The 14,329-nt window shown below is 35.2% G+C and overlaps 1 non-coding gene and 1 pseudogene across 1 annotated transcript; one reads left to right on the top strand and one right to left on the bottom strand.

Annotated features, from left to right (window-relative positions):
* Nucleotides 1-3,432: 3,432 nt before the first annotated feature.
* LOC114913380 (small nucleolar RNA R71) lies at nucleotides 3,433-3,539 on the bottom strand. The gene has a single exon (XR_003799408.1). It is a non-coding gene; the product is annotated as a small nucleolar RNA R71 (small nucleolar RNA).
* A 6,506-nt stretch (nucleotides 3,540-10,045) lies between these two features.
* LOC140851493 (uncharacterized) overlaps nucleotides 10,046-14,329 on the top strand; it is a 40,885-nt pseudogene continuing 36,601 nt past the window's right edge.

The following is a 14,329-nucleotide window of genomic DNA, read 5'->3' as shown; positions in this document are numbered from 1 at the left end:
GTAATATTGAATGCAAAGTCTCCAAGTCCTCACAAACGAGGATGGATACTTCATTCTTGGGCCCAAGAAAGGCTTGGACCCCGACCTCTAGGGAGGAATGTAATATTGAATGCAAAGTCTTCAAGTCCTCAAAAACGAGGATGGATACTTCATTCTTGGGCCCAAGAAAGGCTTAGACCTCGACCTCTGAACCATCAAAGGAGGACTTGTGACCTAAGGTGGAGCCTATCGATCCTAAGGTGGATTCTGGCCAAACAACTAGCTCCCAGTAGAGCTCCACTTTACTCATCCTCGAAGGAACTACCAAATATAAACACAAAAAAAAGCAAAGAAAACTAAAAGAAAGAAGCAAGGAGTTGAGGCAGTACCTAATCTAAGTTTGAAGAAGGAGATGAGGATAAAGAAAATCGAGCAACCAAATAATCTGATATTGGATGACCTTAGCAATGATGCCACTACAAATGCTCTCAAGGATAAAGTCTCACCAAAAAACTCAAGCTTGCCGAAGCTCAGGCGATGAACTCTTCAAGATCAAAAGTTTCTCCATTGGTGAAAAGTGAAAGTGAGAGGTAAAAGGGGGCAACCTATATTTATAGATGGATGGAGGACTAAGATCTTTATGATGTCTTAACTATCTTTACTGACTGGAAAATAATTTACATACATTTTGTGGTCATGAGTACTTGATTTTAGGTTGAGTTCTATGTTTATTAGTTATTTTGTTTAGTGTTTTGGATTTTATTTTGCATTTACTTAATTTTTTGAACCTTCTTTATGTTTTACAGGTGTTAAAGTGTCTACTTGGGCTGAATATGGGCAGAAAATAAAGAAAAAAGTAGTTGGACCAAGAGAGATTCGATATTTTAATCATGAAGACTTAATCTCAATATTTGAAATCAGACAAGTCCAAAGTCGATAACTGGACAGATTTCAAAGCATGAGAATACAACTCAAATAGGGAGCACAGTTCACCACAGACCAAGGGGTCCATGTGTGCACACATATCTATGCAACAGATGTCCATGGCTGGTCAACATGCATAAGTATGGCATTCAAGCATGGTGCAATGTGTAAAATAAAGGAGCAGCATATTAATGCATGACATGTAGGTAAATACAAGAAAAATTAAAGCAATAAATGCAAGTGGAGAATGGTTGGCTCACATGGATATCAAAGGAGTAATTAATGCACCAATATGGAAAACAAGGATGCTTGGGCACTGGTCACAAATGTTGAAAAGCCTAAGAGCACACAAAGCATGATGAACCTAAGCATTTATTGTCAAAGCATTAAATGCCCAATTTCATTAGTGGGTATGTGATGGATGGACGTAAAGAGCAATTGAAGGCTGAGGATGCCCATACAGCTGGGTATTTGAGGTGCGTTTCGGGTGTTTCACATGGCGCACGAAAGAAACTAATGCATTGGTGAGGTATTGGACTTGACACAAAGGCTGGGCGTGAGGAATTATGCACTTGACATAGTGCTGCATGTAGACACTTGAAGCAATGCGGAAGTTCGAGCAAGGCAAGCACAGGAGGATGTGGTTGTACGTAGGTCAAGCAGAAATGCATTTTGAATGTGCAATGAATGTGGCATGTGGCTGGGTGCTTCATGGGTGCTTGTGGCGTGTGGTTCATGAGAAGACCATGTGGGAGCGCATGGGTATTTGGGAGAGTGCACATCCAACAGGGATTGTAGGTGGGAAGTCAACGAGCATAGCCTACGGGCAAAGTGTGGCTGAAAATGCTCGAGTTTGGTTAATGCGCAGAAGCGAGAATATGTAGGAAAACATAGATGCGGGCATGAGTATGCGAGTGCATGGATGGTGTAGGGACTTGAGTCTTTATAAAGGCAGAGGAAAGGGGGAAGACAAAAGGGGGGGGAAGAGTTGATAAACCGAAAAGAAGAGAGCTAAGATTTGATTTTCAAGCCTTCTCCATTTCAATAGTTCTTTCTTTCTTCTTCATCTATGCTTTAGTTTACTGAATTCTTATTGGTTAATGATGAATACTTTCTAGTTTTATTCAATGGTAATTGTGTGTGATTTTCTGTCAATGAATAGCTAGACTTTTTGCTCTAAAACTTAGATGTAGTCCTTGAATTTTTTGTGATCACTTAATATAATAGATTGGATATTTTTGTTGGTGTAAGTTGATGTTTTTGGATTTAATTCATGTAATTAACTGACCACTAATTATATGTTTAAGATGTTACACGATGGATCGAAAGAGGAAGGATAATGTTAGTTGGTAAAAATATCAAACCTTGGCAATGTTACTTAGAAATAATGACATCCCATTGTGACTTTTGTCTAAGACATCCAAAGAGCTTAATAAACTTGTATTAAAATTAAAGATCACGAAAGTAGGCTTAGAGTTAACATGATTATAAGTATTGAGTTTTGAAAAAGATCATCACGCAAAAAAAGAAGTTTGGTTATTACTACTAGCAAGAATAAAACCAATCAATTATGTTTAAAATGATCACAAAAAATCAAGTGATGAAATCTAAGTTTTAGGAACCCATCATTTATTTTTCATTTGAACCTTAGAAAATTACATTTGATTTAGTTTTAGGTGTTACAAACATTATTCAGTTAATTAAATTTCAGATTTAATCAATTGAACTTGACTTGTCTAGATAATATAGGAAATTAGAATCTTGGTACTTATACTTCTTCCTCATGGGAATGATACTCTATTTGCCCTTTACTACTAGTTACAAGCTATACACTTGTGGGTTAGTTTTCTAGATATCAAGTTTTTGGCACCATTATTGGAGAAGAGTATTTTCAATATCAACCAAAAAAATTTTCTTATTAATTTAGACTGTATTGTTTGTTTTGTTTTTGTTGAAATTTTATGTTTTTGTCCATTTGTTTTCAATTGATTTAATTTTACTTGTTTTGTTTTTTTTTTATATTTCAGATTATTTTTATTTATGAGACAAGATTGTGGTATAGATTTGAAAAATTTTGATCAAGAGATTGAACGTATATTACACACACTAAGGAGAGAACGAAGACTGGAGAGAGATCAACTAATAGACATGGCTGAGGGCCAAATGATCTTGCATGACTATGCAATACCTAATGTCAATGGGGCTCAGACAAGCATTGTCAAACCAATTATCAATGCTAATAATTTTGAGATCAAATATGGTCTCATTCAGATGGTGCAATAAGAATAGTTTGATGGAGGAACTACAGAGGACCTAAATGAGCACCTAACCAATTTTTTGAAGATATGTACTGACACTATCAAGACCAATGGAGCTAGTGAAGATGCCATTCGGCTAAGATTGTTTTCTTTTTTCTTAAAGGACAAAGCCAAAGCTTGGTTAAATTTCAAGTCTCCAAATTCTTTTATAACATGGAATGCTTTGTCACAAGCCTTCTTGTGTAAGTATTTTTCCTCAAGTAAGATTGCAAAACTCAGAAATGATATTACTAGTTTTGTTCAGTTGGATGGTGAATCTTTGTCTGAAGCTTCGAAAAGGTATAAAGATTTGCAGAGAAAGCATCCACATCATGGTCTTCCTGATTGGTTGATTGTGCAAACCTTTTATAATATGGTTTGACACATTCAGTCAGGATTACTATAGATGCAGCTTGCAGAAAGTGTCTTGATGGGTAAGTCAATTAAAAAAGCTTATGAGTTGTTGGAAGAGATGGCTTCCAATAACTATCAATGGTTAAATGAGAGAGGTATGCCTAAAAGAGCACCAGGTATATATGATGTGGATAGCATCAACATGTTGAATGCCAAGTTTGATTCTCTTCTAAAAATATTTGGTAAGCTTGGTACTGCTAATGTTGTTTCTAACCCTATTTTGAGTTGTGATTGGTGTGGAGGAGCTCACATGAGTTTTGATTGTCAGTAGGTGGAGCAAGCTCAATTTGTTTTTAACTTCAATAGGTAGCAGAGCAATCTCTATTCCAATACTTACAGCCTAGGATAGAGGAATCATCCCAACTTCTCTTGAAGAGATCAAGATAATCAAGGTAGCAGTTCCAGACCTCTTAATCTCTCTGGTTTTCAACCAAGACCCCATGGAGTTGTACAACACTCCGAAAGCAAGCAATCTTGGAAAATGGCTATTGAAAAGCTAGCCAATGTGACTTCAGACAGATTTGAAAAGCTAGAGGCTAAAATTAATCATTTAGCCAGTTACAACTGAAATCTGGAGGTACAAATGGGGTAGTTGGCAAATTCAATCAATTCGCATGACCAAGGCAACTTGCCTAGCAAGATCGAGATGAATCCAAAGAAACAATGTAAAGCAGTCACATTGAGAAGTGGTAAGCAACTTGATCAGATAAATGGTGAGACTGTGGTGGATGATGAAAATAAAGCAGAGCATGAAGAAGTTACCAATCTAGCTCTCAGTGAACAAATTAACAAAGAATCAAATCAGAACAAGACTGAGTCTACACCACTGCCAATCAAATCGTATGTTCCCCTTATTCCTTTTCCACAGAGACATAAGCAAAAAAATTTAGATAAATAATTTTAAAAAAAAATTTAAGTGTTTAGGCAACTTCATATCAATATTTCTTTTGTAGATGCTTTGGCTCAGATTCCAGCCTATGCAAAATTTCTAAAGGAGATCATGTCTAACAAGAGGAAATTGGAGGATTATGAGACCATTGCTTTGACTGATGAGTGCAATGCAATAATCCAAAACAAGCTTCCACCAAAGCTTAGAGATCTAGAGAGTTTTACTATCCCTTGTACTATTGATAATGTTGACTTTGGTAAAGCTTTATATGATTTGGATGCTAGTGTCTCACTGATGCCTTTGTCTATTTCTAGAAAGATTGGACTGAAGGTGCTTAAGCCTACTACCATTTCTTTGCAGCTAGCAGATAGATCAGTAAAGTATCCTATGGGTATCTTGGAGAATATTTTGATCAAGATAAAAAAATTTTACATTCTTGTGGACTTCATTGTGCTGGAAATGGAGGAAGATGCAAAAATTTCTATCATTTTGGATCGACTATTTGTAGCCATAGTTGGAGCGATAATTATTGAAAATTGTATCTCAAAGCCAATCATTAATCAATTGATGGTTGTGCTCATTTTGTAATTGTATATGAATTATTTCATAATAAAAGTTATTTGGCTTATTCATTATAAAGTTATGTATATCTTCTTTAATGAAACTCTGTATTGTGATGAAGTTCTTAGGACTATTTAGAATTAATAAAGAAGGATTTATCATTTAGTCCTTAAACTTGTTCGCAACCAAATGATACGCTATTAATAAGATGATAGCGATATCAAGTGTAGGTCATTGTATGCCATATGGGTTAGTTATCTTCTTATCCAAAGAGTGTAGAGATACTAGTATGGCATGCAGATAAAATATAAGAGAACATTTGCATCGAATGTGATCAACTATAGAGCACTCTGTTGTCAAGAGTAGCTCGTAAAGGGTATGGGTATAAATGTCTCTCTGACCTGAGATCACCATGGTGATTTGTAAGTAACTTACTATGCTTTAGTGTCAGACTACCTGAATTTTTAATTTAGTGATGAAAGATTTTTTATCACAGTCAAGTACTTGTTAAGTCGGTGTGTGAGTCAAGATGGGATGGACCCCTCCAGATTATCGGAGTTAATACATCACTATATTCTAATTTAATAAAATCATGATCAAGATAATTCATGTGATGGATTTAAAAAATTAAAATATAATGTGGTTGACTATTCTAGGATTGACAGTTAAATCTTAGATTACCTTGAGTATTAGGATCAAAGGAATGAATTATACGATAATCATACATCAGTAAGTTCTTGAATGTTACTTTGCAATTATTTGACCTATCTAGATGTCGGATCTCATTACTAGATGGTTTCATCGATTAGTTCAAAAAGTTATTCCTATGCTATCGGCTTAGGTTCGAACCTATAGGGTCACACTCAAAAGAAGTTACTGTCTAATCAAGTGGTCGATCAACAATTGAGAATCATTCCAAAGTGTAATCATCAATTCAATTGATGGTTAACCTGATGCAAAAGTTATAATGAATTAATTCGCTAATGGTTAGTGAATTAAAGGAGGATTGATAAGCAATTAGATTACTAATTAAGCTCAATTTGATTGAGCAATGTAATTTGGTTCAAGTTTGATGGAATTGGATTGATTAGATTGACCTAATTGCTAAGGGTGATTGATTTCTGATTTGATCAAAAATTGGGTTCGATTAAATTTTGCTTTAATTAGGTTTGGAACCTTATTGGATTGGGTTCAAGTTATCTAATTAGTCTAACCCAATTTGATTAGGGTGGAGACTTAATTAGATAAAACCCTAGTGTCCAAATTAGCTTGGACTCCTACCCTAACCAACCACCCTTGCTCACGCCCACAAGTTTCTCATCGCTAATTTCAGATTGGCATGAGAAAATTCAACAACAAAAATATTTTGTCACCCCCTCTACACATCCCAAAGGATAGGATAACTTCTGATTTGATTTAAATTCAAGTTGGACTTGAATTTCACTTGAAACCAGACTCTTATCTAAGTTCGAATTTGATTCGAACTTGATCCTTATCGTCCCATCCATGCCATCTATAAAAAGGGTTGATTTTTTATTTGATAGAAATTAGTTGAGATCTAAGATTAAGGAGTAGGAGTTAGGGTTTTGGGCATGAGGTCTTGGGGTGGGCAGCCTATCATAGGCATGTGAGCGTAGAGGAGAACTTCCTCCTCTTGGATGAGCGTCCTAGAATTGTTTTAGGATTTTTTGGTGAGGAAAAACTAAAGAGAAAAGAGAGTCTTCTTCCTTCTATTACCAAATCCTCCTCATCCAACTTTGAGTTTTGGAGGGGTTTATTAGATTCGAAGAAGGATGCAAATCAGCCATCCAGAAGGTCTTCGCATGAGTTAGCATTTTCATAAAGATTGATCAGTGCAGGGCTTCGAGTGGATCAACCGTAGAGGCCAGACATCTTGTGCAGCTATAAGAAACTAGCAAGACCTTGAGATTTAGTTACAATGATCTACTTCCCGTGCTCAGGTGATGAGTTTTGAACTCGTGCTTGCTATACATATGATGTATATTATAGATATGATCTACTAGTGCATGTCTAGATGTGATCTTGCATGCTAATTTTATTTTTAGATCTTTGTATGCAAATATGATATGTTATAGATCCTAGGATAGGCATTAACATTAGATTTTAAGCATGTTTTATAGATTAAATTATTTAATCTATTTTATCCCGTTGCTTAAAATTTTTGAAAAATACATGCTACGCGCCTACCGGTTTTCTAACAATAATTGATGTCAAAAATGGTTAGTTGATATTGTAGGTTGGTGAAGAGGAGGTAGAGTTTAATTTGAGTAGAGAAACCAAGGATCCTTCCTTTACTGATAGTGTTTATCAAATTGATTGTGTTGACAAGCTAACCCAAAAGATTTTTAGGCTTGAACATCTTAAGGAACCTCTTGAGATTTGTTTAGTGCATGTAGCAACAGTTAAAGATGAGAATTTGAAGGTTGCAGAGGTTGCATATGCTTTGGAGGCTACACCTCCTATGCCAAAGCTGAGAAAGATGCAGTTTGAGGAGATAGGTATAAGTAAGCAACATCCTCCCCCTTTCAATATGCAAGCACCAATTCTCGAGCTAACCCACTACCCCTACATCTCATATATGCATTTCTAGATGAGAATGACACCTTATCTATGATTGTCAATGCTTCTTTGTCTGATAAACAACTTGATAAGCTGCTGCATGTGTTGAGATCTAGAAAATAGGCCATAGGATGGACTATCTCAGATCTTAGAGAAATTAGCCCTTCATTGTGCATGCATAGAATATTAATGAAGGATAACTATAAATCTACTGTTGAAAATCAAAGAAGGTTAATCCTAGCATGAAATAAGTGGTAAGAGCTGAAATTCTTAAATGATTAGATGTGGCTATTGTCTACCCAATTTCTGATAGTTCATGGATTAGCCCAGTGTAGGTAGTACCTAAAAAGGGTGGGATGATTGTTGTGCATAATGAGAATAATGAATTAATTCCCACTAAGATAGTAACTGATTAAAGGATCTATGTGGACTATAGAAAACTTAATGGTGCTACCCATAAGGATTACTTTTTTTTACCCTTCCTTGATTAGATGTTAGAGAGACTTGTAGGGTATGACTACTACTATTTCCTAGATGGTTATTTAGGTTATAACCAGATTTTCATAGCTCCTGAAGATCAAGAAAAGACCACCTTTACATATCCTTATAGTACTTTTGCATTTCGTAGAATGCTTTTTTGTTTATGTAATGCACCTGCTACTTTCCAATGTTGTATGATGGCCATATTTTTTTGATTTTATTGAAAAGATTATGGAGGTTTTCATGGATGATTTTTGTGTGTTTGGATCTTTTTTTGATAACTGTTTGGCTAACTTGTCTCAAGTTTTGCAGCATTATAAGGAGACCAATTTGGTCTTGAATTGGGAGAAATATCATTTTATGGTGCAGGAAGGCATTGTCTCAGGCCATAAGATTTCATCACAGGGTATTGAGGTGGACCGAGCAAAAATTAAAATTATTGAGAAATTGCCACCACCTACCACTATTAAGAGAGTTAGAAGCTTCCTTGGCCATGCAGGATTCTACCAACAGTTTATCAAAGATTTTTCTAAAATCTCTAAACCTCTTTGTAATTTGTTGAATAAGGATGCTTTTTTTGATTTTGACAAAAATTATTTGGATGCTTTCAATAGGTTGAAGAAGGAGCTAATCTCAACCCCAATTATGGCAGCATCGGATTGGAATTTGCCATTTGAGTTGATGTATGATGTTAGTAACTTTGCGTTGGATGTCATTCTTGGTCAGAGAAAAGATAGGAAGTTGCATGTTATTTATTATGCTAGCAACATTTTAAATGATGCACAGTTAAATTATGCAACTACTGAGAAAGAATTGCTTACTGTTATGTTTGCTTTTGCTTATCTTATAGATTCTAAGGTCATTGTGTGCATGGATCACTCAACAATCAAGTACTTGCTAACCAAGAAAGATGCCAAGCCACGTTTAATCTGGTGGGTACTGTTGTTACAAGAATTTGACCTTGAGATCCGAGATAAGAAAGGTATGAAAAATGTAGTGGTAGACCACTTGTCAAGGTTAGAACAGTAGCTGAATGCAGATGAGGTGCCCATTAGCAAAAACTTTCTGGATGAACAGTTGTTGGCAATTTCTTTTACGACCTCTTGGTATGCTGATTATGTCAACTATTTGGTGAATGGCATTCTTTCTTCTGATTTAAGTTACTACCAAAGGAAGAAGTTTTTTGTAGGAGGTGAAACACTACTTTTGGGAGGAGCCATTGCTGTACAAGCACTGTTCTGATGGGATGATTAGAAGATGTGTGCCCTAGGAAGAAATAAAGGATATTCTTGATCATTGCCATTCTCTAGAGTGTGGTGGCCATTTTAGCACTTCCAAGACTATTGCTAAGATATGACAATCTAATTTTTATTGGCCTATCATGTATCAGGATACCAGGCAGTATGTGGGCATGTGTGATCGATGTTAGAGCGTTGGTAACATTTCGAAGAAACATAAGATGCCCTTGAACAACATTTTGGAAGTAGAGCTGTTTAACATGTAGGGAGTTGACTTCATGGGCCCATTTCCTTCCTCCTTCAATAACCAGTACATCTTAGTAGCAATGGACTATGTGTCAAATGGGTTAAAGCTGTTGCAACACCTATCAATGATTCTTGAGTGGTGATGAGGTTTGTCAAAAAGAATATTTTCTCAAGGTTTGGAGTTTCAAGGGCAATCATTAGTGATGAAGATTCTTACTTTTGCAATTGATCCTTTGATGTTTTATTAAAGAAGTATAGGGTTACTCACAAAGGTAGCACTTGCTTACCATCCTCAAACTAATGGACAAGTGAAACTTGCAAATCAAGAGCTAAAGCACATTTTAGAGATGATTGTGGGTAGTTCAAGAAAAGATTGGGCAAACAAATTAGACGATGCACTGTGAGCTTATAAGACAGCCTTCAAGACTTCCTTAGGTATGTCTCCTTATAAGCTTGTCTTTGGAAAGTCTTGTCACTTGCCAGTTGAGTTGGAGCATAAAGCCTATTGGGCAATCAAAGAGCGGAACGTAGATTTAAAGGTTGCAGGTGAGAAAAAGTTGCTTCAGTTGAGTGAGTTGAAGGAGTTTCAGTTGGATGCTTATAAGAGTGCTTGGCTTTACAAGGAAAAGACCAAATGTTGGCATGACAAACACATTCAGAAAGAGACTTTGAAGTTAGATAACAATTGCTACTCTTCAACTCATGCCTTAAATTATTTCTAGACAAGTTGAGGTTGAGATGGTCTGGTCCATTCATGGTGTCAAAGGTATCCATATGGTGCTGTGGAGGTTTATAGTGAGGCTATTGGTTTGTTCCAGGTTAATGGGCAGCATTTGAAGCCTTATATTATGGGTGATGTGGTACCAAAAGGGATGACTTACCCTTTGCAAAATCCGAGCTATAATTAGAGATTATGTGGTAGTCAAGTTAATGACTATAAACAAGCACTTCTTGAGAGGCAACCCAAGTTAAAACTTTCTCTTATCTTTTGTCTATTATAATTTCTTAATTTTTGTTGTTTAAATAATTATGACCATGATCCTCTTTGATTTTGTTGTGCAGATTTGAGAATTAAGCATGAAGTTAGTATTGGAAAATGTGTCCCAAAAAACCAATCGTCAGCTTGTTGACGGTTGAGCAATCTTGTATGGTAATTGATTTGTTAATAAATAAAATATATTTGGTATTTTCATCATAAGCTTTCATCTTCTAATGAACTCCGTTATTATGATGAAGTCCTTAGGACTATTTAGATTTGATAAAGAGAGGATTTATCGATTAGTCCTTAAAACTGTTCATGACCAAATGATAGGCTATTAATAAGGACGACAGCTTCTATCGAGCATAGATCGCTGTAGGCCATATGGGTTAGTTGTCCTCTTAACCAAGGAGTGTGGAGACACTGGTATGGCATACAGATGAGATATAAGGGTACATCGTCATTGAACTTGACCAACTCCAGAGCATTCTATTGTCGAGAATATCTTTGATGAGATATAGGTATAAGTGTCCCTTAGACCTGAGATCACCTCAGTAACTTGCAAGCAACTCACTGTGCTTTGGTACTGGACTAACTGAATTTTTAATTTAGTGATGGAAGGCTTCTGGGCATAGTCAAGTACTTGCGAAGTCAGAGTGTGATCGAGATAGGATTGACCACTCCAAGAGTTGGAGAAGAATGAGTCACTGTATTTCAATTTAGCAAAATCTTAGCCAGGGTAATCCATCAGATGGATTTGATATTTTGAAATACAATATGGACAACCTGATCAGAGTTAACAGTTGAACTCTGAGGTGTTCTATGATCATTTTGGTCAAGGAGATGAATTATATGAAAACTATATACGCATGGGTTCTAAGGATGTTGTTCTACACATTCGACCTATTCGATCGTCGGATATCATTGCTAGATGGTCACTTTAATTGGTATAAAAATTTATTTCTATACTATTAGCTTAGGTTCGGATCTATGAGGTCACACACATTAGAGTTCATGATCCAATCAGATGGTTGATCAACGATTAAGAATCATTTTAGGGTTAAATGATCAATACAATTGATATTTAACCTAGTGCAAGTGTTGCAGGAAGATTAATGAGCAATTTGATTGCTAATTGACTTAATTTGATTAAGCCAATGGACTGAGATTAAGTCTAATTAAATATAATTTAATTAGATTTAGTTTGAGTTTGATTGGATCAAGTCCAATTAGTTTATTGGATAAGCCAAGTGCAAGAAAAAAACTAGTCCTAGTTCAATTAAGACTTGGGTCAACCTAATTTCTAATTTGATTAGAAAATTAAATTAGATTTAAATTTAATTTAATCTAATTAAATTAAATTTTTAATTGGATTAAGATCTATTTTAATTGGGTTGATCTAATTTTAATTTGATTTGATTTGAAAAATCAAATTAAAATAAGTCATAAGATAGAATCCTAGTAAGACTAGGATTCCACCTTGCGCCACATAATCCCCCCCACACCCTCTCTCTTATTCCATGCCAATCTCCTCTTATTTTGTGTGACAAAAGCCCTCTTCCAAATCTTTCCTATGTCCAAAAGGTTTCCTCTCTTCTTTCAAACATGGAAAGTGGTTGTGTATCAAATCAAAGTAGGAATAATTTTGGATTTCAAATTCTATGAGATAGAGTTTTAGAAATCCAAAACTCTTTTCTTTTTGCACCGAATTTATCCAAATTTTTTTTGAGATTTTCATGGTTTTTAGAGCACATATTGTGCATCTTTTCTGGTGGTCTATGTATGAAAATAAGGAGGAGGCACCCAAGAGTTGGGCACCCCTTATCTTGCCATGTTTGGATAAGCCTTGACTAGGTATTTGAGCTAGACAAGAACTCTATCATATCTCTCTCTATAAAATGAGTTTCTTTATAAAATTTTTGTAGAATATAAAGATTTGAGAGACCTTTGGGGAATCCAAAAATTAAAGAGAAAGACCTTTGGGTCATGGAGATATAATAGATACAAAATAGGGTGTCTAGGAGAGAGTAAAGAGAAGAAGAAGAGGGTCTTCTTCTAGGGTTGTTAGTTTCATCTCTTCCCTTCCTCCATCTTGAGTTTTTCTGAGAGCATCTCAGATCTAAAACTTCTCCTCCTACTTTTCATCTTTGAAAGAGTCCAAATCAAGAAGAAAGAGGTACCTGATCAACCATCGAAGAAGGATCAGCACAGTACCAGCATACTATGCTGATTTCCTGAAGTAGGACTTCTGATCGAGATTCGTGGGCTCGTGTGGACGACTCCTAGAGACCAGACATGTGTACGATTTGCAACATCATCCTCAAGCCTGGATCAGCAAGGTTAGAATGTCTAACTTGCAAGGTAATATATCTGATCTATTGTTTAATACATACATTAAATGTAGTATAGAAATATGTTGATATGATCAACATGTAGCTCATGTTCTATATATTTTAATTTTTGATTTAATGCTATGTAATAATCATATAATAAAAACTTAGATCTAAAGATTCTCTAGTTTTAAAAAATAAATTTTGATTTATTTTAGTCTTTCGCTGTCTGATCTTGAAAAAGTTTCAAGATCTAACCCTAAAATCCTAGATCTGGTTCCTACAATTGGTATCAGAGCCAAAGTTATTTATTACATGATTATTTATACATACTTAAATTATTTTTTAGATTAGATCTAATTTATAATCTGATTATTAAATCTGAAATTAAAATTTTAGATCAATCACGAACTGCAAGGTTGTCCTGCTGTAAGGTTTACCCCTTACAGTGCAAATGTTGTCTTAGTTCGTGTAGATCTATCTTTAATCATAAATTTATTAGATATGATCTAGATTAAATTTATAATTTATTAGATTTAAAAAATATTTAAATCTGAAATAAAATCTCTTTGTTAATAATTTTTGTGTAAAAAAATTATTTAAAGTTAAAATTATTTCAATTACATGAACTTGTTTAGATTAGATCTAAAGTAGTTTCATATTTATTTCACTTGCATCTTGATTATGAATCAAACATGCAATAAAATTGGTAGAACCATATTATAAAATTATTTTACAAATATAAAAATTATTTTTGAAAAGCCGAACCCAACCCTCAGTCCAAAACTTAATTGAGAATTAAGAAGTTGTTTGATTAGATTCTAGGATTGTGAATTAAAGAACCTAAGACACAAACCATAGCACATTGGATTAATGGGTTAGTGAGAATTAGGTCCATTAATTGGGTTAGACCTATGGTTAGATTAAAGATAGACTTAATTAGAGAATTGACTAAATCTAATCAATTATTGTCTTAGATCTGGTCAAGAATTCTCTAGATCAATTACAATAGTTATAGTTGGTCAAGTCCATGTCTTTAACGAGAATCAAATGAACTTGATTCTTAGCTAAGCAGTCTAGCACGAACTGTTAGGTTGATCTAATTGAAACTAATTAAACCAGTTGGTGTCTAAGGTAAATCAGACCGGTGGTTTTTAATTGGGAGCCCGCTTATCTGACCATATTTTATGGTGTCTAAGGCAAGCTTTGGCCGACCCTCCCACTGATCGAACTTACCTGGCCTCTTGGTGAAATTATATTTTGATCGGATCACTTGACTATTCGAGCTGACCCATGTCAGCTAGGTGAATCAATGTGACTGATTTAGGTGCTCCTAGACCAGCCCTTTTAATGATCTCCCTTAAGCTGACTTGGTGAAGCCAGTGGGAGGATCATGATAAGCTGGTTCATCT

Source organism: Elaeis guineensis, chromosome 9 (genome assembly GCF_000442705.2).
Source record: "Elaeis guineensis isolate ETL-2024a chromosome 9, EG11, whole genome shotgun sequence".
In the NCBI taxonomy this organism is placed as follows: domain Eukaryota; kingdom Viridiplantae; phylum Streptophyta; class Magnoliopsida; order Arecales; family Arecaceae; genus Elaeis; species Elaeis guineensis.
This window is presented reverse-complemented; position numbering and strand designations above follow the sequence as displayed.